The 21,344-nt window shown below is 48.7% G+C and overlaps 1 protein-coding gene and 1 pseudogene across 4 annotated transcripts in view; one reads left to right on the plus strand and one right to left on the minus strand.

The window, feature by feature from the left end:
- LOC141568952 (receptor expression-enhancing protein 3 pseudogene) overlaps positions 1–4,673 on the plus strand; it is a 31,500-nt pseudogene extending 26,827 nt beyond the window's left edge.
- SLC39A11 (solute carrier family 39 member 11) overlaps positions 1–21,344 on the minus strand; it is a 359,240-nt gene that overhangs the window by 175,513 nt on the left and 162,383 nt on the right. The gene's annotated exons all lie outside the window — the stretch shown is intronic.

Here is a 21,344-nt window from a genome sequence, read left to right on the forward strand (position 1 = left end):
GAAGCTACACAGAGGAGATGGCCATGTGATGAGAGGAGGGGACTGGACTGATGCATGAACAAGCCCAAAATGCCACGGACTGACCAGAGCCATCGGAAGCTGTGTGAGCCTTCAGGGAGCGGAGGCCTGCTGACACAGGGCTTCCAGAACAGTGAGGGAGCAAAGCGCTGTTGTTTGGTCAGCCAAGTTCATGGTAATTTGTTATGGCAGCCCCAGGAAACTAAGACATGGGAAGGGTGAATGAATGAATGAATGAATGAACTAAGAAAAGGGAAGGCTGGCTCACAGCAGCATGCCAAAAACAAGTGTATATAGCTAGAATGACTGACTATCCATGCTTTGAAAACTAGTAAAAGAAGAAACAGATTTAACAGCTAGCTGATGGAAGTAAACCAGGACGTGTGGTATTAGTTTCCTGGTATCAGCTTAAAAACCCCTTTCTGCTGGCGGGTATCCCTCTGCCCAGGATGGTCGCTCAGTAAGACCCAAGGCCTTTTCAGGGCACTCCTCTTCCGATGGCCATTTCGGACTGGATCTCATCTTACAAATAACCAAGAATTATTTTGGTTCTTTTCCTCTTAGTCAAAGATGATAAATCGTAGTTAGGAAAGGATTAAGGAACAGGTTCATTAAGAAAGCCCATCCACGTGCACAGGAGCAGGGGGGCACAGGCAGAACCCCTAGGCAAGGGCGAGTCTAGGTCAAGTCTAGTTTCTCGGATGGACTGCCCACAACAAAAGCCTAGCTCAGCCCCGGATGCTGGGCAAATGGAAGTCACATCCCAATCTGTGATAGTTCCTGGTTTCTAAGACACCCCTTGTCAGGCACAAGAAAAATAATCACTGTCTTCTCATGCTCTGCAATGACTACTTGCAATGGCTCCAGCAACCGTGAGTCCCTCGAGGCTTTACTGGTGGGCCCGCTGCCGCCCCTGGAGGTCTGCGCCAGCCCCGCAGCACAGAACGGCAGCCAAGCCTCAGAGTCTTTAGCGGACTGGAGATCGCAGGAGCCTGGGGGCACCCGATCGTTTATCTTCATAATTTTTTGGGTGTTTTTTTTTCCCCATTAAATTTGAAGGGGGCGGTGGGGAGACAAGATAATGGAGGGAAACAATCAGGAGTTTTTCAAAGTAATTGGGCTTGATTGGTCTTCTATTTGTCTGGAGTGATTTGTCTGCCTAGAGGAAAAGGAGACAAAAGATCCGGACGTCTCGCTACCCAGCCTCCTCCTACGACCTGCAAACTCGGCCACTCTCGCCCTGAACCTACTGCCCTCCTTCCTCTCCACTCCTGCTCTGTACAGACGGGGAGCCCGTGCGCTCCAGGGCAGGGAAACGTTCTGGCGGATGCACAGGGCCTGGTATATGCCGAGTGAGCCTGCGGGAACAGATGCTGGAGGCTCACTCAGCATATACCAGGCCCTGTGCCGGGCACAGGGGACCAAGACAAAGATGACGCAGCTCAGGCCTCCTGGGAGAGGGACTTCATAAACCAATAGTTAGCACTGGTACTTGCTGCCGGGGAGGGGAGGACCATAATGAAGGAGTAGTGACAGGGGAAGGCTCCATGGAAAGAGCTAACTGTTAGGAAGAATTTTCCAAGAGTAAGGGTGCTGTAGAATGAACGCTTGTATCCCCACACAATTCCTATGTTGAAACCCAATCCCCAATGTGACACTATCAGGAGGTGGGGTCTCTTGGAGATGAATAGGCTCCAACCTCATGAGTGGAAGTGGTGTCTTTATGAAGGAGACCCCAAGGAGCCCCCAGGCCCCCTCTGCCACGTGAGGACACAGCAAGAAGACGGCTGTCTAGAAATCAGGAAGCAGATTCTCAACAGACACCGAATCTTGGACTTCCAGCCTCCAGAACTGTGACAAATAAATGTTTGTTGTTTGTAAGCCTCCCGGCCTACGGTATTTTGTTATAGCAGCCCAAACTATGACAGAAGGTGAAGGGCTTTTTCAGACAAGGGAAGCAGATATGTTTTGTGTCTATTGGATGTTTGCCATCAGTTCCCGGAGAGGGGAAAGCCAGGCGAAGACATCCTTTTTTGGTGGACGTCATTGGATGTAGGAATTTAGTTAGATATCAAAAGAAGGGGGACTCTTGCTAAACTGGCCTAATAGGATTCCTGCCAAAGGCAGGCCAAGGTGAGGCGATATCAACGATGGGAGAATTCTCCATAAGGCAACTTAGCCGGATTTTTTTCCTAAAACTGAGCTCAGCAAACTAAGGTCAAGTGTATTCAATTACAACTCACTAAAGTTTGGTCAAGGAAGGATTCTTTGTCGCCAGTCTTCAGTCCTTCATTCTTTGGATGACTTAAGTTGAAACCTAGGAATAAAGGTCACCAACTGCAGAGAAAGCAGCAGTGACCAGTGCCACCCTGGGTCACAGCTTCTCGTGAGTTAGCAAGAAAGCTGGTGGGTGCTGCTGACCACAAGCTTCTGGCTTCTCACCCAGTGTTCTCGAGCTCCCACGCTTATGCCAGGACATTACGGGGACGACCTGGAAATCTGGAGCGGGCTTTGGAGGGGCCAATTTTCCCCAGAATTCGGCTCCCTGTTCCCATCTGTCACTACTGTGAACACGGACGACAGGACCCACGGGCCGCTGGCCAAGCGCCACGCTGGACTGCCCATCCAGAGGAGGCAAAACCACAGTCGGACATGCAAACAAGCTCCCTTCCCCACCTCCTGCCCCACCTCTCTTCACTGTAAATAAGATTCCCTTGAACTGCAGAGAAGGAACCTGCCCAGAGCAAGACAAACAAAGAGACAAAAGCAGTGCCCAGCTGGCCCTCAGATGTGCCAAGGCTGGCAGAGCTCAGGGTCTCAGTCCCAGCTCTGCCAGTATTTTCCACGTCACATGCCACTAACGTGACTGTAAATCAAAATGACTTGTGCTTGTTGTTAAATATAGACACGTGTTGACCCTTTGTATGTCTTCAGATAAATCATTTCATCCCTAGGTTCCGGGCCACTTACAGCGCTTTATAAAAGGCATTGCAAAACATTCCAGCTACCTCCTCTACCATGAGCATCTTGGGAGCAAGTGCACATCCGTAGCACAGAGCTTCCCGAAGTCGATGGCAGAAATGCAAACGTCCACCTTGGCAGACACACTTCCCAGAACAGCCCCCAATTCCGGGTCATCTCAGTTCTTCTTTCTCTGGGACGGATTTCTCCTAACCTGACCCCAGCAGATACTGGTCTGATCTGCTCTTCAATGTCACTTTCCATGACAGGTGCTTCTGTGCTTCCTCCTGTCACCTGTCCTGGCAAACACACCATTTCTGTGCTGCCCTAATATCTAGTCTCAACCCCGACCCCTGCAATCACCACTCAGCATTCATTAAGAGTGAGAATGTCTCAATACTTAATGTTTGTTTGAAGCTCACAACCAGTCAGAGCAGACCAGAAGGGCCAGAATGAGGAGTCTGGCTAGAGGACCCCTAAAAGTTCCTGTAAGTCACAGGGGAAAGAGATGAGATCCAGGGAGGTCAGTGATGATAAAGGAAAGCAGATGGGAAATCAGCCCTGTCCAGAAGTGCAGAGGAGAAGGGGAGGGAGTCGGCCGGAGGTCTAAGCCACAAGTAGCCCAGAAGCCAGGCCAAGGAGTCTTCCAAAGTCAGGACAGAGACATGGGCACTGCAGGTGAGAATGGCACCCCTGCCATTGGAGGCAGTGTCCCCATCCAAACCTCCTACCCGAAACCAGAGCTGGGTGCAGGGTTCGGCTCGGCCAGACCCCACCGGAGGAAAAAGTGGACCGACACCTCGCAGCTCTGGCTGCTTTGAGCACGTGTGTCCACACACACCAGGCCTGGCTCCCATGGGCGCCAGCACCACTCCAGGGAGCGCAAGAAGCCAGGGAGCGTGCAGCCTGGTGTTGGCAGCTCGCTCTGCTATACTGTGCACCCTGCCGCCCGGGAGGTGGGGGTCCAAGCCCCCAGAGCTGTGGTGTTGGTGTTTGGAAAGCTGTACCCTGCACATTATTCACACAAAGCTGTGAAAACGAAACATGTGAAGGAGTATGTTCGATGGGTGATGTACTAGATTGTTTGCTCCCTCTGCTGTGACGGAAACAGTAGCAGATCAAACAGGTGCTTGGTTTTCCCCTGCACTACGTATGAACTCAAGGTGGCTTTTGTCATACGGCTGCTCTCTCCCTATACCAAAGGAGCACATTTAATATACAGAAAATTCCTCCATCCACTTCTTTCTTCAAAGGAAAGGGGGACTGATGATTATACTGTCCAAGCCAAAGAATGAGGCTATGAGACGATGGGGAACTTTGGGCAGCAAGGTTTAAACTTAGCAGCTACTGCTGCTGCCACTGCAGCAGTGAAGAACCAAGTGGCAGTACCGACCTGCGCGGTTATGGGGTTTCTGTTTGCACGTCTAACGGCTATCTATGGGACAGGCACTAGGACACAGCCCAGACCAACCACTACCAGAAACAAAAAAGAAAAGCAAACCAGCTCCAGTCAGTCGGCGGGTTATGGAATTCCACTGAAAGACGGAGATGAGAAAACAGACGAAGAAGCAGGTGGGCCACGTTCGGGTGATGTGTTAACACACAAAGGCCTTTGAAGATCGCAAAGCACAAAGTCTCTGAAAACCGTGAAAGGCTGCAAGGAGGGACGGTATGAGGTCACTAAAATAAATTGAAAAAGAGAAGGCACCCTGGGTGTGCTTTTAGTCAGGTAACCCAAGACAAATTATGCTGATACATCAATTTTTTTCTAACATTAGCTATCCAGGCTTTACCATTAAAATAATTCTTTAAAAAAAAAAGTACACTGAATCTTCTAGACTGCAACTGACGACAGAAGGCAACTCATCTGAAACAGACCTTGTTTAATGAAACATGGCTTTAATGGACAGCTCAGAATAATATCCACTGGCAGAGCTTCCTTAAATAAATCTCATTAAAGGCCTAAAATCAAAATCCAGTTATAGCTCAGATAATCCGTGCCCTCTACAGCAAACTTTACACATCACTACGGTACCATATTTCTCTTCCACCTGGCTTTATGTTCGGATGGAAACCTACCATGTAAACATGACAGAGTAAATCCAGACCACCCTTCAAGAGACAAATGCCGCCAGCAGTGCCCCTGAGCCAACTCCTGCACCCGACAGCCAGGGCCACCTAATCAAAATGCCTGCTCCGGCCTGAAAAGCTCCGACAGCGAATTCCACCACCGTGCAAGAGGCCGCAGGCATCCAGCAGAAGGAGACGGGCTGGCTGAAGTCCCCACTCACAGAGGGAGAGAATGGGGAAGGAGAGCTGGCATTTAAGGAGGCAGAGGTATTTCCCTTGTTTTCATCCGGAGGGTCTCTCCCGCTCACATTTCCCCTGGTCCTGGGAGGTATGTAGAGGAAAAACACTGTCAGAAGAGAATGAGTCAGAAAGATGGCGACAGACCTCCTTCCTACCCAGATCGGCATGCAGCTTCCCGCCTCACAAACGTTCTAAAATAGCTGTCCTCTCTCCCCCTCCTCCCTTGAAACAACGAACAGAGCCAACCGCTCCCCACCCCACCTCCATTCAGGTGCTCCAGTTCTGTTCCCATAATCGGGTCCAGGCACTTCCGCCCATTGCAGAGAGAGACGACAACTTGAAAGACTCTCCAGCTGCAAGCGCCACACACAGGTCCCAGGCGACAGACTGTGTACCAGCAGGGGGCAGTCACAGAGGAAGGGGGAGGTTATTGTGCTAAGGGGAAAAGAAGGGACCATGGGCGTGTGTGGGGGTGCGGAGGGAGCGATACACAGGCGTGGTAGGTGCATGGATAACAGGAGAGAGAGACCGGTCTACAGCTTGGCTCTCATCTGCTCCGGAAGCACTGAAGCGTTCTGCACTGTCCTCGGCATCAAGAGCAGGCCTCGCCCTTGCCATCACTGCAGTGTAGACATTTCCTCTGTTTTCTCTCTCTCTCTCTTCCTTCCTCCTTCCCTCCGTCAGTCAATGTTCTGCTCTCCTGGACCAGCCGGGCGAGACCCCAGGCTATCCTCTGGCCCCCCGGGCTTCTCCCATCTGTACTGTCCTCACCAAAACCTGAGGCTTCCATGGCCAGGCCCCTGGGAGAGGCTCTGCCTCCTGGGACATTAACCATCTGGCCTAATAAATCCATAGGTGTGCGTGGAAGGAACCTAGGAGCCTCCATCCTTTCTCAAATAAAGAACATTGTAACAGTTTTCTTCTGGAAGCAGAAGGTGGGGGGAATCGTAGGAGAGAGATTTCAGGGGTAGGTAAGGTCTTAGCGTCCCCTTCAATGCCAGGGCCGGGCTCACCACTTTGCAACCTAAACAATATGGTTGTGTCTGACCAAGACAATATATGATTCGCTGTGTGACACTAACATACCATCCAAAAAAAAAGCTTTTTAATGGACAGCCTTGAGCATCTTTATAGGCAAGTGAAGAAACCAAGGCAGAGGACACTGTCCCAAAGGCAGGGAAGGGAAAGCTAACTGTTCAGACAAGCTCCCCGAAGACATCGAGAGCACAGCTGGAGAAAATCTGGACAAGAGCAGGGCCCTGACTTCCTCTGAAAGGAAGAAAGGAAGCAAAGAAGTTCAAAATCAAGGAACATTTTTTTGGCAAGAGGGAAGGAAGTTACTGGAGTCTCCTCCTGGGAGGCTCAATTTGCTCCATGAACTAGGAGGTGACATCATCGGTGGCGAATGAAAAGTCAAAAGGACAAGGCAGGGTGTGGGGAGAAAGGTAAAGATCTGGACTAGTCGCCATGGGAAACAGCGAGGGAGCAGAGCACATCTGGTGTGTGGTAAAGGTCCGGGAACTTTCACCCAAGGCTCGTCCTCCGTTAGAGACCATGAACTTGACATGGAGAACACCTGGAGCATCACGGGGTTAGGTGCCTGCTCCCCAGCAACCAAGACACTTCTCTGCTTAGAGAACCAAGGGATCAGGTAGGAAAAACCTCAGTCTACATACATCACAATCATCTTCCAGACCATATTCTCCAACTGTTTCTAGTTCCAACCGACAAGGGAAAATGTTAAATGTCAGAGTCTGAATATCAGCATTGGAAAGTTGAAATATGCAGTCATAAAAGACAAAGAAATCCATATACAAAAGTCTGAATAGCTGAGCCTTTTGTTCATGGTGGGTGTTTTGGTTGTTTGGTTGTTTGGTTGGTTTTGTTTGCCATTCAAGTCATTCTCCTAGTGTTTTAGTGGCACAGTTGGATTAGCTTCTTTTTAAGTGGGAACAATGGATTTTTTCTCTTTATTTGTGGATGTTTTGCAGTCCTAACCTGATCTTCCCAGGTTGTCTCGGTAGCACTCAATCTTAGCATCCTGTTGTCAGCCCCTCCCCATGTATTATATATATATTGTTTCTGCACCTTATGTTTTAACATTTTGGGGGCCTCACAGACCCAGGGAGAGACTGCCTCTCCAGGACGAGCTAATTCCTAGAGAGTAAACAACTTAGCTGGGAGAACGCCTCTTATATGCAGGCCAACTATCGCCTTAATCAAACGCTCCCTCACCAAGCCAGTACCCCCCCCCCCCCCCCGCTGAATCACCACTGAGCCATGTACCAGACCGCTAGGAACAGTTCCTACAGCCCAAAGCCCGCTGCAATTATTCAAATAGCCAACCCTAAACTGCACACCCTGGCCTGCTTGCCTTTCCCATGGAAACCCCAATAAAAGCTCTGGCCTGGGCTATTCCCTCACTCGTGTCCTCTGCCCCTGGTCAGCCTGATGCTTTCCCTGTGGTCCTGCATGGCCTGGCGTGGCCCCTCCTCGTGGGAAATATGAATATTAAATTCTTTCCATGGCACTGGCTTCTGCGTGGTACCCCTCAGTCACCTCCATCAATTAAAATCTCATGCGTACAAATGATACACCCCACTCCTCACCCCACCCCAAATTAGCCTTTTCCCAGCCATCCCCCAGGTTCCAGGGCACCACACACTTAACTCCCATGCTAGCACCTTGTTAATCCTGGCAGTGGGCAAAAACCGAGTCAAGGCGACAAGAAGCCACATACCAGGGACCCAGATGGCCCCACAGCATCAGCCTAGAACAACTCGCACCACAGCGGCTCCCGCATTCACACCTTTGTGACTGTTTTAACTAAAATGTCACTGAATTCATTTTTTTTAAGTCTGCTAAGTAGGCATTTTTAAGAAACGTCTACATTCTGTCTGTGCAAACATAAACCAGCCACCTACACCCACACAACCATATGCCGAAGTCTAGTGCAGTCGACAGAGGCACATGTCATAACGTCTGGATTTACCAGGAACACTCCCGTACACAAAGGAGATGGGGCCTTTTGTTTTTCAAAAGGGGAGCGTGAGTGGGAGCCACTCCACCTTCTGGAACAATGGGAATTTCTGCTCAGTCAGTGCACAAGCCCTGGAGTTAGCTGCATTTGAATGTTCCACTAATTCCACTATTACATTTAATCTCCAAGACATGAAATGTTTTAAGCTGCACTCACAGTCGTGGAATGCATACACACACACACACGCACACACACGCACATGCGTACACATGCACACAAATATGTGCACACATACAAACACGGGGGGGGGAGACCTTAAAACACTATTTCATCACCATAAGCGTAAATATAACCATACGAGTATGTCACTAAGTCTTGTCACACTGGCTAAGTCAGGCCTCCGGACTCCTACAGGTATTTCTCAGAGTCCCCAGGCCACTGCCAGGAACTCCAGCAAGGTCCCACTGCTTTGCAGGCAGCCAGGGTTCCACCCTCCTGTTCTTCCCTAGTCTCCTCCTCTGGGCCCTAGATTGGAGGCACCCAGGGCCAGCTGTCACCACAGCAGCAGCTTAGCTGGGCACGGCTGCCTCTTCTCCAGGATGTCACTTCCATGTCACATACCCTTCTCTCTTGCCCCTCTTTCTTAAGTACTCGAGCAGGAAGCCAACAGTTGGAATTAGACCAGGGGCCAAGTTCAAAGGATGGACCCCAGCCTTCCCCTGGCCACTGACGCTGTCTTCCTGCGCCCACTGTGTGCCTGGCTTCTCTTCACGGAACGTGAACTTTCCCAGGAGGCACCCCCATCCTTCCCACACCTCGATTCATGTCAAACCCACCTGATCAATTTATCAAATGTGCCCAGACAGGGTTGCATCCCACTGGCAGACACAGCTTAAGCTAGGAATACACACCTGCTCCACACACACACAAAGACTTCTATTTAATTAATCCTGTGGTGGAACTGTACACTTCTTAGAATGTTCACAAATTAGAGAGGGGTATGAGGAAGTTGGAAAGGGTCGAGAAAGGAAGGGGACGCGTATAAACGTCATTATTTGCTCAGGGCTGCCCTCCTTAACCTCAGGGCCCAGACAGGAAGTGGTCCCCCTACCCTTGGTAAGATGATGCTCAAAGGGGAGGGCAGCTCCACATCCCCACTGGGAGGCCTCTCAGCCACTGCATGACACAGAAAGCCACCAGGCGGGGCCAGGTGAGCCCTGACATTTCCCACAATCCACCAACTAAGGATGCACAAGGCTTAGCACTCTCTTCCCTACTTCCTGGTTAAACCCCAAAAATCACTGGGGAAAAAAAACAGAAATAACCAAAGCACTTTACCATGATCATAAGATATAGAGAGAGATTGAGACAGAGACAGAGACAGAGACAGAGAGAGAGAGAGAGCGAGAGAGGCTTACAGTGCACAGCAACATTGATGGACAGCCTGGAGAAGCTTTGGATGACACACACGGAGCACAGGGAGCCCAGAAGTGGATCTTCCTTCCAGAAATGAGGAGAAAGTCAGCAACTGACAACCCAAAGGGAGAGAAGTTCAGAGCCCTCTGACCTTGAGGACTCCCTTTGGGGTGGAGACCGAGCTTCAAGGGAGACTGGACAGTGCAGACTCAAGGGGTGTCTGTGACCCTCGGTTTACCTCTGTGCCTTGCTGGGAATGCAAGACCTGGTTGAAACCCATTTTCCGAGAGCTCTATTGACGAAGACAAATCTGACTGCAACGAATTTCAAGGACCTCTTCAAACGCTTGTTGTTGCTGCAGATTCTCACTGTACTGAGTGACGCTTGGGAGAAACGGGCAAGCTAGAATTTGGGTTATTCTCTATTTCAGTACAGGTAATAAATTTGGCCTGTGTGGCAATTTTCAAAAGGTATCGTGGTAAACATTTTATAAACGTATTTACGATTGCTCTGCCTACCAAACAGTGCTGGAACCTTTTTAGACATAAATCGGTGTGACTATAGCAGGAGAAGCACACCAGAATGAGAGCAAACACGACAGCCAGGATAGTCCTGTTGAATCCTAAGTCAGACTATGATCAAACCCCTCAGTGGCTTGTTGGATCCCTCAGCACAAAAGTCAACGTCTAACTACGACTTAGGGGGCCCTCACTTCATTTCTCACCTCTTAGCTCCTGCTCCTCTCTGCGTGGAGCACACCTCCCTCTGCTCTTCTTTGAAGGTGCCAGGTGTGTCCCCATCTCAAGGCCTTTGCATCTGCCATCCCTTCTCCCTGGAAAGCTCTTCTCCCCCAGATAGTGTCATGGTTTGATCCCTCACGTCCTCGAGGGATTTACGTCCATGTCACCTCTCAGGTATCCCAAACCAGACCACCTGAATGTGTCACATCCCATCCACACATACACTTCCTAGCCCCTCTCCTACTTTCTTTCTCTCTTCTTTAACAGTCAACACCATCTAATATATAATGTATTTCACTCCTGTGTAACTCAGTATCTGTCTCCTCCACTAGAATGTCAGCTCTCTGTGTTGTTTTTATCGTTGGGTTTGTTTGTTTGTCCTGGTTACTATCGTATTTCCCAGCGCCTAGAACATCCAGGTGGCACAAGAAGAATTTGTCCATGAAATGGAGAAGGTAAGAACACAACCCAAGCATACTCTTCCCTCTCCCTGCCTGGACTAACAACTATAGAGCTGTACATCGTGAAAACATGTTGCTAATGCTAGACTTGGGGCAGTCAGCCACTGAAGGCTAGCGTTATTCCTCAGCGGGAATTCACTGGTGACATTGAGTCAGAATCGGGGGGAGGGCAAGGACAGGTGAATAAAACTAAAACGGCAAACACTCGTCATAGGAAGGCTATTACATGCCCTTAAAAATGGAAAGATGAAAACAGTTACAACTTAAATATAACTCAGAGAGCAAATCAGAGTGGAAAGGAAGAAAAGGGAAAATATAAAGTAATGATAATAATAATAATACACGCGATCCATACTTCTCCTAAAGGGGTGGGTCTAGGGAAGAGATTTCAGGGCATTCCATGAATCCCTGAAATCATGTGCAGAATTTTGTGGGACTATGTCTGGGAAAAGATCCATCGCTTCTCAAAGTGACCCTTGACCAAAAACTTAGAGAAACACTAACTTATACTAGAATGTTTTCTGTAATTCGTTTTAGTTCCATCAAACACCCATCTATGTGCATATTACCATATTTCACCAAACGTTAAGACATAACAACTTTAAGACACACTTTTGTTTTACGTACGTAGTATATCAATTTCACTATAACATGCCACTGGTGATGAGACAAATACGAATTTCAGAAATGTCAGAAATGTAAAACTGAGTGAGTCTTAGAATCTATAAACCGCAGTGTATGTCAAGCACTGTGCTAGTCCCTTTACCTATTTGACCTGAATCCCGGTGCGATAAGTATTATCATCGGTATCCTATCAGAGGACACAGCCAGAATTTCAAAGGGAATTCAAACTGAGGTCTGTCCGAAAGCTTCCCACATCAGCATACCACCTCCCAACGCAGACATGGCTCCCACTTCTGCAGCTCTTATAACCAAGTGCCAGACAAGAACTTCCCACCATCAGGTAGCTGCATGAGGACACACAGAGAAGCGCTGGGTGTGGAATCGTCGTGGAAGCCCCCAGCTTGTACCAGAAGCAATGCTTCAAACAAACTTCCACATGCCCAGAGCACTGTCCCCACTTGCTATTCTAAGCAGCATCTGCTCTTCCAGCAACGCTCTAGCCTCTCTCACTTCAATAAAAAACTATGAAGTGGAACTTAATGACCCAGAACAGACAGCGCTCTGTGTCAAAAGTGGGATTTAGAAACAAAAGGTGCGTGCTTCCTTGTCAACCTTAAAACATGTCCCTAGTATCAAAGAATTAACCACAGATGGGGTGGCCGGTTAGCTCAGCCGGTTAAAGAGTGGAGCTAATAACACCAAGGTTGCCAGTTCGATCCCCGCATGGGCCACTGTGAGCGGGGCCCTCCTTAAAAAATTAATTCACCAAAGAAAGTCTTGGAAGGTTGTGTGAGCACCTGTGTACGTACATCCTGCAGAAGCGGAGGAGACAGAGGTTTTGACAAGAAATACTCATCACATTGTGTGTCTTCTCAAACAGGGTGTGCTGTCGCTCCCCTAAGGAGTTTTTAGGAACTCAGTAATACCAGCACCTGGGAGGTAACCTGAACGAAATCTCTCCAAGAACACATTAATCCCCCGCACCCTCTCAAATTTTGCTGTTTGGTGACATGCGTGTGACTTTCTCCGTAGCTCTGGTATCAACATTCGGCTCCTCCCTTTCATTTTGTATCTACCACAGGCGGGCGACTGTAATTTTTTTCCCCACCATTCCTCAATGCTCCCCTTCGCTGAGAGCCACGTGGTTCGCGGGGCTATATAGGCCGCCTACACCCCCCCCCACCTGCCCCACATCAGGGTTGGACATGTGAGTTGCTTGGGACAATGGGGCAGGAGTAGATGTGAAGTACCCAACATCCAAGCAGAAGGTGTGGGAGGTGCCAAGGACAGGTATGACCATTGGCACTGCCCCTCCCCCGAGTCTCAGAATAGGAATTCGTGTAGAGCAGAACCACAGTCCACCTGCAGCCTCCAGATGCTACGAGACACTGAGATGGAGAAGTGTGTGCTGCTCCAGCAAAGCTGAGAATTACAAAAACTAGTACCAGAAGTGGGGTGTGACCTAACAGCAAAACCTGAGATATGACGCATTCCGTTTGGGGCAGGAAAGTGCACGATGAGAGAATGGCTATGAGGATAGGAAAATAATGACCCTTATTGGACAGTGGCAACACTTTTGAGAAAATTGTCCCCTGTGATAACTGAAAAGGCAGATGGGACAGCCAATAGACATATGGCTTTCGGTGAAAAAATCACAAAACAGAACACTACTGATATGACAAGCTATTATTAGGTGCGTTTGACAAAGTACGTACTACAAAAAAAAAGGGCAGGGGAGCTCAGAAAAGAATCAGCTGGTTTTCCAGTAGGGTTTAAGGGGTGGGGGGGGGGGCGGGGGAAGAAAATCTAGAAAATTTAGAACTTAATAGGTTGGAAGCTACAACTGTTTCTCATCTCTTATCAATAAAGAAAAAAAATGCTCTCTGCAGGAAAGATGATTCAGACCCAGCCTCAGGACACACACAAACCCAAGGGCATGTTAAGATCTCTAAACGGATTAAAATAAAACCCCACTCCACCCCTGGTAAATCCTTTTAGCTGGATGGCTATAGGAAAAGTGATTAGTGGCCTGGTCTTACAGAAACCTGATAAGCTCAAAGTGCCTATAATTAAATGGAGAAAGAGAGAGCTGTGTGTCTGGAAAAGAATTAGCTCAGAGAGAAAGGTGAGTATGGCTATTGGCCGATGGAATAACTGAAATCAAATGGAAATAACAACTGATAACGGTTCAGAACGAGTTACATCACCAAAAGAGACACCAGCCTGGAGATCTACAACAGCTTTAGGGGTCCTAAATTTCTACAGGCAGGAAGCAGGCTGAGAAAGCCACACTGAGCCCCCATGGAAGGCATATGCTCTGACACTTGCTCAGATGTGGATCACCAGGAACGATCTCCCCCAGTGAGAAGCCAGACCCCTCCAGACCCACTCAAGGAGCACTCCCTGCACCCAGGGAAGGGGCCCTCAGAAGTCTGTCCAGTGGGATTTCAGAACTGATACGTACCAGTGATGGTTATGTGGCTGCCCCTCTTCCTCTTTCCAAGTGGCAAAGTGTCTACCGGGGCTATCCTACTCTCGCTCCATCATGTTGGATGTGTAGGACAGGTGACAGGTTTTAGTTCACAGGTCTCCAGATCAAGAGCAACGAAATCCAGACCTGATGAACAGCCTATCATGAGATCCTAAAACTTAGACCTGATTCCAGGGTTGGATGAGAATGGTGAGGGATCTTCCCTTGGGTCAGAAGTGAATTTATTTTGTGTACAGAAGTGACTATTTGTGACGAAGAGGGAAGATTAGCAGACTGTACTGTACTCACAATAATTCATGCTCCCCTTCCCTATAGACAATTTTTACATCCCCACCTGGGCATGCAGTGTCTACCTAGAGGGCAACAACATTCCCCTGCGGATTGTCAGCAGTGGTCATACGATCTGTTGGGCAACAGAATGCGTGTGGCTATGAACAGACTGTATTCAAGCAGAATTCTCAAAATAGCATCACTCGTTTCCACCAGGCCTCTTCCGCTTCTCCTCCACCATGCCACAGGTATATCCTTACGGGGACTGTTTCTTCAGCCTGGGACCCAGAAGAAGACACATGGAGTAGAGACATAGCCAACCTGCAGCCTGCATGTAACTTGAAAGCAAAATCAAGCTGTGTGGTTGTAAGCCCCTGAGATTTGAGAGGTACCTGGTATAAGGCAAAGCTGACTCATCCAGCCTATTAGCTCAGACAAATAAAGTCAGTGTCAAAACTCTTGGCAGCACACAATTTAATGTAAGGAATACGCCTGGAGTCCCATGTGAGCCCTCAGGCCTTTAAATCACAGCTTGCTGGGAAGGAGCCTGGGAGCACAAAGTTTGAGTAAATGCCATCATGATTGTGAGTCATCTAACAGTGAAACTTAATGAAACAACGAAAACAAAAATTCAAACCACGGTTTTTTTCCTTTTAACCAGTCACGCTCTGGACAACAAGTTGTATCTGAAGTGTGTTCTCATCTCTCTTCTCACTGCATTCTTATCGTGCCCTCGTACCCAACCTCAGTGGCTCCAGAGCCAAGGAGAAGGCCAGCCAGCTAAAGCCACAAAAGTCAAACAGATGTGAGAAAATGTCCTAAAAACACAGCACCAGGGAATGGGTGACCCTTGGAAAGCCCCGTCCCTCCTACTGGGGAGCAGCAGGGACAAATGAGTGGAGGCCCCTGTGGCTTTGGAAATATTATTTTGAATGTTGTGGGGGGAGGTGGTTTCGAGAATGTTGATGTTACGAAAACGACGCCCAGCCACAAGAAAATAAGACTGCTTTGGGTTTTTTTTTAAAGTGGATTGTAAATCAACCCTAAAGAGCCTCCTAAGAGGCTTCCAAACAGTCTTTCGAGTAATGCCTTGGGATGTGGCCACTTTCAGGGAACTGATGGATTTGTCCAGATGAGCTCTGCAGTGTTTGTTCGCATATCAGTTCTACTACTTTTTAAACAGTTACTATTTTTGACCCAAAAAGGGATTATCGAGCACCTCGGAAGGAAGCTCAGGGGCACGGTAGGCCCTAGTGGCTTTTTTGGCTCCTGACCCAGCTCCCCAGGGGACACCTAGGAATCAGGCGGGAGTGGAGAGCAGACTAAAAGTCTTCTGGTAGCAAATCAGTGCCACGTATCACCCAGCACAAGAGTTAGTTGCTGGACGGAAGAGACCATTTACCCTGGTTTGAACAGCGCCAAACACAGAGCTGTGGATAAAAATGCATCCTGCGGACAATTTCTGCTGTGCCAACCTGGGTTTGAACCCATGTTCACAGAAGCACTTCCACGCCTGACGCCATGCTCTTAAGTACGCACATCTCGACACACATTCTAAAAAGGTTCTTACCGATACTAATAGGATGGAAGGCAAGCCCATGAGTTTCCGGAGCACTGTTTCCGTTTTAAAAAATATTCTGGTGATTTTAAGGCTTACGTGGGAGAGCCTGCATATTTCATGAGTGAGCGTTCACTGGCAAGGACCGATGGCAACGCCAGCTCCACGTTTCAGTCACGCTTCCTTCTCCACAGGCGTGTCACTAACGTGTGCTTCCCGTACCTTTCATTTTCCTGTCAGATTTCAGCAGGAAAAGTGCATTGGGTCAAATAGTCTGTGAACTCAGTAGGCAATTTCATTTCTTACATGCAAGAACATTCAGTTCTACTGGGAAGAAGTATGTCAGTACACACACACACACACACACACACACACGTGCATGAATGCACTGGAGAACTCCCACTCCCTCTGTACACACACAGAGAACAGCAATGAAAAGAGAGCGCTTGCAATATCCCCGATCCATATACCTTAGTCCGGAGAACATGGGCTAATAGGGAAAGAAACCATTAGAGTCTAACGAGGTTGAATTTGACGTGCTCAAATTACACTCCGTGGTCCAGAAAGGATAAAATTCCTTCAGAGAAGAGGATCCCAGGCCTAATGACTGGCTTCTTTTCTAGAAACGGTAACCACCCTCTGCAGACTATAAAAGAAATCAAGCATCAAAGTCGCAGCACGATTAGTTGTAATTACTGGGGCATGGTTTGTTTTATGCGTCTGCCTCTCCCACGGTCTTTGAAGGTAGCGACCAAGTTCACTGATCAGACTCAGCCAAGTAGAGCAGTTGGCTCGATGAAGTGCGAATGAAGGAATGAACTATTAAACAAAAAACAGAACATGAACATTCTGTGCGAAAGCAAAAGAAACCGGTGAATCTCGGCAGCACCAAGCCTGATCACATCCCATCGGAAACCTGGCCAGCAATAAGGAAGCAAAGGGACAGCAGGAATTCTTCGTTCAAGCTCTTAGCACAGAACACAACTCCAAAACGTCACATTAAGAGATGAGAGATGAGAGTGAGTAAAAGAAAAGAGAAGACAGATAGGGCAGTGGGCGGGGGAATGTACAGACTCAGAATCTTACAACCAAGAAGTCCAGGGTCGGGCTTTGAAGGACCAACAACCGAGCTTCCAGGGACTCGGTGCCCTAACTGCTGATGTTCTCTCGCTCTTCTGCTTCCCCTCGGTGCCCGTTCAGTCTCATGGCCGAAACAAGCCCAGCTGCCCCACGGCCTCCCACTACCTGTACCCCAGGTGTTAGTACCAGCATGAGAATCCTTCAAGATGGAGGTGACGCGAACAAAGGGAGGCCCATGCATGTGGGGAGCAGGCAGGAGCTCCCCGAGGGCCTTTGGACCCCCCGACAGAACCACCACTGGGCTTTACTTAGTTCACTCGGTGAATAGACGTGTCCTTAGCTGCCGCTGTGTGGCAGGCACAGGGCTGGGCCAGTCAAGAAGCACTTGGAAATCGAACATAGAATGTGTGTGAACCCACACTGGTGCCTTTCTCCATGGAGAGGGTCGCCGACAATGGTTCTCGGCCAGGGGCAACAGCAGGGTGGCAGTGAGCCCAGACAGCACTCACTGCACATTCCAAAGGTGCCCGTTCCTCTGAGCAGCTGCAGCCTGGCCCCAGGCTGTCCACGCCACAAGCAGAAGCGAGGCTGGAATTCAAACTCCTTGGGTCTGGGATCCTTGTGCAACACCCAACCTGCCGTATCATATCTGCTCCCTTGTGGACAGCCCTCCAGGGGGCTTTGGGAAATGTCTGGGACACTGTGGCCCCACTGTCACATGGACTAGGGGTTACTACAGGCATTTCGTGGCTGCGGACCAGGGCTGCTAAGCAACACGCAATGTCACTGTACCTCGAGAACTGTCCCACCCCAAATGCCAATAACCTAACAGTCTGTGCTTTTCATCAGGTGCTCGGATGGTCTCCTTCCCACAAAACGGTCAAGGCAGACGTTCTGAGGATGGAGGGTCATCATGTGAAGGCCCAGTTAAGGAGGAGGTTAGTGGCCACTTCAGAGCAACGAAGCAGCCATCACACAACCTCAGAGGACCTGATTTTGAGCCAACATTTCTACTGAATTTAAAATGCTTTGAATACTGAAATGTCATATTTTAAGTTTAAAGCTGCACCTCTATTTCTCAAGGGGAGGGAAATAGGAATCAAGGCCCTTTGCTAGTCATAGCTGATAACTGCCTTCCCCCAACCCCGCTGGTAGTGTCCCAGGGGCCTTTGAGCCCTTGGGAACCGTGGATTTCATTTCTATTAAGCACCCTATAGATAAAGACAGTAATTGCCAACTGGTTCAAAGAAGACACTATGCTTAGAAAATAAGACACATTTTTGTGTTTAATGTACGGTGCTAAAGAGTCCCCTCCGGAGAAAAGCAAGGTACCTGCCTACCTGCACGTACCCAGTGAGATGCACACTGAAATGCCCCTGACTTCGCACACATAACTGAGATGGGGGAGCAAGGTGGGAGGAAACGAAGAGAAAGGCAGGGATGACAGCTTCTGCAGCCCTAGGCAAGAGCTCGCCTAATCAGACTTTCAGAACACAGGTTGAGCCAAAACGTCCTACTCTGCCAGTCGAGATGGATGATCAAAACTGGCCTTCATGCAGCCTTCCGCATTCAGAATTTTAAACAAGCTCCTGGAGCTCACGACTTCCCGACAGCAGGCCGGCGGGGAAGGCAGGAGCAGCTCATTAGTTCTGGGAGAGCTGTTTCCATTTCATTCCAGTTGTAGCCTTTCCTGTCCCCTCCCTTTGAGGCTAAGTAATCCGCCTGCAAAATTTGCACTCTGCTCGCCCAATCCTGGAAATTGGCTGAGCCACAGGGCGGCTTAATCCGATCACTCGTAAACACAGGCTCTGAGGTCTTGGCCAGATAATAGGACCCTGTCAGATGCCAGCCCTGCTGCTCTTTTCCAGGCCCAGGCAGGAAGGAGAAGCGAGGGGGAGAAGAGCAGTACAATTAGACCCCTCAGGTTGAGTAGTGTTGGGACATAAGACCCTGCAAAAAAGAAAATGCATACGGCAAATCCTCTTTCTCCCCTGGCTATGGTACCCTTACAAGAAGCAGGTACCATTTGACACTGAGTGGTTAGTTAATACCTCGATTACGTAGGGCTGGATGGCGGGCGGGCTGAAGGATTGTCCCTGAGACACTAAGAAGGATGCCTTCCAGGAGAAGCTTTCTCCATAATGAATCTCACTGCGTCTAGACTTTTCACAGGGCTCCACCCCAGACGGATGACGGGGACCCTAACAACAGATCGCTTGGACGAGCTTAATTAGCACTGCAGGCTAATGGGCGTCCACTCTGTGAAGCCAACCCAACAAAAAAAACTGAAGGAGAACGTCACCCAGATCTGATTTTCCAGCAAGAGCGAGGGGCCCTGGGTGGAATCTGCCCGCGTGGATGTCTAGACACAGAGGGAACAAAGTGCCTCTGAAGAACTTTTCCAGTTACTGTACCCTGCAGGAACTGCTGTGCCGGGGCTGCAATTGGCACTAGGGGACCAACAGAGCCCGAGGGAATTCTCCAAGGACTGTCCATACAGAGAGCGAGGGGGAGGCGGGAGATTCACCCCAGCCTCAGGTACAGAGGAAGGACGGAGGGGAGGCAGATCACCTGAGAGAGCAGAAGAAGAGGATGAGGGTACAAAAAGAGAGGTACAGAGAGCGAGACACAAAGAGGGGAGTGATAGAGACCAGGAGAGATGGAGAGACTGAGGCAGGAGATGAGATGAAACCAGACAAAGGGAGACATCTTCTTAACCAAGCCAAGAAGTGCTGGTGGACTGAGGAAACAAGGGGTATGGTTACCATGGCGACAGCTTGCCGAAAGCACAGGCCATGTAACTAAGCCCAGAGAAGACACTTGCGGTCCCTGGTGTGATGACCACACCTGCCAGTGCTACTCACCTGAGACTGTGCCTGGAAGCCTGTGCCCAAGCTCCGACTCTCAAACTCCAAGACCAGAACCCGCTGCCCAGAAATTCAGGTCACATGAGCCCTTCCCCTACAGGCCAGGTGGACAGAGGAGGCCTCCCAGGTATTCTTGGTAGGCACATGGGTAAGGAACTAAGGAGCAGGAAGGGGGTCTCAGCAAGTTACTCATCTCAAACTTTCACGGTGCACAGGAAGTCCCTCTAACTTCTCTGACCACTGGTCACCTAGCCTGTACTTGAATCCTTCCAGCGATGGGGAGCTCAGTCCATTCATGGTTCCTGAGCCCATGTTATTAGCCCACATATTCTGACCCTATTACCCCGTGCTCTTCACCACACACACGGACCTTCTCTCTGTATCCCCTAACTCTATAATTTTTCAAATCTATCGCATGGTACATTATCCCTAAACCACACATCTATGCTTCTTTAATTCCTTTTCCTCTGAGAAACCTCCTCGTCCAGCTTCGGGACAATCTGTTCTGTGCCAGTGTGGTTACTCCATCCCTGAGTTGGTCCAACTGGAACTTCTGTACATCTGTCTGAGCTCGCTGAGAGCATCGGGGACCTGAATGGCTCCGTGACTGGAGAATCCATATCCCAACCCAAAAGCCCTCTGTATTTTTCAATATGGGCAGCCATTTACTGTCCAGATAGAATAACAAGGACTACTATTCACCGAGGGCATGCAACACACTAAGCACTATGGTAAGCATTTTACATGCATTCACTTAGCCTATATTTGCAGTAACTGCAGGAGGTAATTACTCTTACCCTCATTTTAGATACAGAAACTGAGGGAGAGGCAGAGTAGGGTGGCTGCCCAAGGCCTAGCAGCTGCTAAGGCGTTGAGTCAGAATCCAAACCCAGTCTCAATGTACAACGTAGTCTCTGGCCCACTCCAGCTCTGCACCATTTCTATACTGTGACATCTTTCAAGAAATTGGTAGCTTTTTGAATACCTATGCCTTTCATCTACCATAAATCTATAGGTAACATCGTATTTAATGGCGAAAGACTGAATGCTTTTTCCTTAAGATCAAGAATAAGGCAAAAATGTCTGTTCTCACCACTCCTATTCAACATCACTCTAGAAGTCTTAGTTAGTGCAATAAGGCAAGAAAAAGAAATAAACGGCATACAGATTGGAAGGTGGAAATAAAACTGTTACTATTCACAAACATGACACAGAAAATCCCAAGGAATTTACCAAAAACTCTTAGAACTAATAAATCAGTTCAGCAAGGTTGCAGGATACAAGACTAACACATAAAAATTACTTATATTTCTGTATACTAGCAATGAATAATTAGAAATCAAAATTTAAAATACAGTATCACTTATAATAGCACCATAAAAGGAAATACTTAGGTATAAATCTAACCAAATATGTGTAAGATATACATGCCGAAAACCACAAAACACTAATAAAAGAAATCTAAGATGACTTAAAGAGGTATACCATGTTCATGAAACGGAGGACTCGATATTATTAAGATGTCAGTTTTCCCCACACTGATTTAGAGATTCAGTGCCACCCAACCA

The sequence above is a fragment of the Rhinolophus sinicus genome, linkage group LG15, assembly GCF_036562045.2.
Source record: "Rhinolophus sinicus isolate RSC01 linkage group LG15, ASM3656204v1, whole genome shotgun sequence".
Classification (NCBI taxonomy): domain Eukaryota; kingdom Metazoa; phylum Chordata; class Mammalia; order Chiroptera; family Rhinolophidae; genus Rhinolophus; species Rhinolophus sinicus.